Raw genomic sequence first — 2,900 nt, forward strand, 5'->3', positions numbered from 1 at the left:
ATCAATGCTGCCATATCTCTCCACATGATGCCCCTTTTTTTTCTTGGAGAGGGAATAAAAACTTTATTCTTTACACTTTCTTTTCTTTTTGAATATTTTCACAGCTCCTGTCACCGACCACCGTAAGATACCTCCGGTATACATGGTAGAAACCCAGGAAAACTGAGTATCTCCCAGAATGGTCCAAGCCACCACGTACTATCTCAAGCTAAAGACAAAGGAAGATGTTAATGGAGATGGAAGCCTGAGAGGCTTGTGTAGGTTATCAGGCAATGTGCAGTAACAAGTATATAGCTGTTATGCAGATCGAAGTCATTGCCTTCTTTATCGATAAGAGTTTCTAGACATATATTCACCCTTCTTTTCCTGGTACAGAGAGGAAGACACTCTTTCCAATCAAAATTTCACTTATAAATGTAATTTTTTTTCACAAAAGGGTAAATTCCATTCAGTTTTCATAACTTTTCTGTGTCTGCTATTTCTTAAAAATAATCAGCCTAAAATAATCCTTATGCCAAAGAGACATATTTTAGGGAGACAAATTCTGCTCCTATTTAGTATTATCCGTTAAGCTATGTGTTCAGATAGTACAGTATCTGGAAATAGAAAATGAATTAGCTCTAGCTTTCCCCAGTCACAGTAGGAAGTTTGATGATTGCTTGTTTGCTTACAATTGACACAGAGCTTCCTCAAGATCCACACTGTGTATATTTTACTGCTTTTGCCATTGCAATTGATTCTGTCCCCACTCCTAAATCATGTTAAGAATAACCTTTCTTTTATTTTCTTATACTAAATACAATTTATATATATATATATATATATATATATATAATTAAAATACTGTCCTGGCTGGTGTGACTTAGTGAATTGAGTACCAGGCTGCAAACAAAAGGGTCGCTGGTTTGATTCCCAGTCAGGGCACATGCCTGGATTGCAGGCCGGGTCCCCAGTACAGGGTGTGTGAGAGGCAACCACACATTGAGGTTTCTCTCCTTCTCATTCTCTTTCCCTTCCCCTCTCTCTAAAAATAAATACATCAAATATTTTTTAAAAATCAAAATACTACTGTCCTTTAAATGATCATACCTTAGAGAGCTTTACAGTATTGCTTATTTTTTAAATATTTTGGGGAATAGAACTTGACTTGGCAAACCATATTTATTTTCTATTCATGGAAGCTATAATAAATTGTACTTTTTTCTTCTAAGTAAACACCAAGGCTTTTTTGAGAAGATATGCCATTTGTTTACTTCAAAGTGAGTTGAGTTACCTGAATCATAATGAAGCAGATAGACTCCCACTTAAAACACCAAACACTGTGACACTACTTTAAGTTAATACAATTACATCTGCAGCTATGTTTTTTATTTCTCAATGGAAGCAAGGTTGATGACAGTTCACACAGGTAGTTTATTAAAATTAGGAAATTGTCAGGAAGACTCCAGCAGAGGTATGATATTTACTTTTTAAAATCATCCTCAGTTTAATAATAGGTATTTGGATAACTTTTTCTTCTTTCCTTGAGCTCAGCTGGAAGAAATTTTTACCACAAAGGAAGCCTGATTTTATGCATGTTTGACTTAATTCAGGGGGCCCTATGAATACTCCAGTAGCCTATTTGGATTGGCTGTGAGTAATGTGAGGCAGACAGCTATCATTAATTTTCAAGTTAAAAAAATCTGATGTTTTCTTCATAACTTTATCATTTTTTTAAGAGAAACAGACACTTTAGATTCTAGCACCCAAACATCAGGCGTTCTTATTTGTGAATTTCCATATACTTTTTGAAATATGTAAAAAAGTATGACTTTTATAAATATAAACTCAATAATTATAAAATAACCAGGGCTAAGATGAAAATGTGGTATCAAATCATTTTTTTTTCATAGAATAACTAAAAAGAAACAGTTGTGAAAATAAACTGTCAGAGTAAAACACACACACAAAATTGATACTGAGGTATATGATGTCAATTAAATCATGACTGGTATGTGGTTTTTAAGACAAGGATTGACTTGGATTGTTACACTTTGGTATGTATTTGCTGTGTGTTGGTCCAAACCCACTTGTTTATGACTTAAGTAAAACTGTTTTTAATTCATTAGTTTATAGCAAAAGTACAGTTGTTTTTAGAAGTAAAATTGATTTTGATATAAGAATGTCATGCAGTGTGTTAGAGTGCCATTATCTTTTCTGATGTCATTGATAAGCATGTCACCAGCCCAGCTGCTGAGGGGCGCTTCCTGGCATTTAACAGTAAATGCAATTGAAGAAACTATGGCAAAAGAACTTTTAGATTCTAAGTATTGAGAATTTGCAAGAACTGTTTCAAAGTTTTAGTTTTGGAAAGGCAACTCTTTGCTAACCTAAATATTCTTTGAAGACATCTGGGACATTAACACCTGCCCAGGTCAAGGCAACACTTTGGTGGGCAGCAGTGAGGGACTGTGAAAAAGATCAGTTTGCCAGCCAACAATGGCATCTTAGTTCCCTAGCAAAGTGTTTCCCAAGTGTATACTCATATAAAAGATAGACATATGTAAAATTTAGACTCCATTCCTTCTACCACCTGTGATCTGAAACTATAATGTAATTTATCTATCATTGCATTTAAGTATGTTTTTGATGATTTATTAAGACATATTAACCTGCATGGTATAGTTTTGCAAAATTATTATAATTCCCACAGTGAATCTCTGTTAAATACATTGCTGAAAAAGACAAAATTGGTTTCTGAGTATAACTTTACTGTTCAAACAAACAAGAGAGTATTTATTGGCTAACATCATGAAGACAGATACTTTAGTAATTATAACTTTCTTTTTCATACATACTACTTATATCACTTGGTGATCATAGTATTATTGTGCCTAAATTTTCTTTGCTAAGTCTAGTTA

The sequence above is a fragment of the Pteronotus mesoamericanus genome, unplaced genomic scaffold (genome assembly GCF_021234165.1).
Source record: "Pteronotus mesoamericanus isolate MK-2021 breed Mesoamerican mustached bat unplaced genomic scaffold, CSHL_Meso_final contig_26, whole genome shotgun sequence".
In the NCBI taxonomy this organism is placed as follows: Eukaryota; Metazoa; Chordata; class Mammalia; order Chiroptera; family Mormoopidae; genus Pteronotus; species Pteronotus mesoamericanus.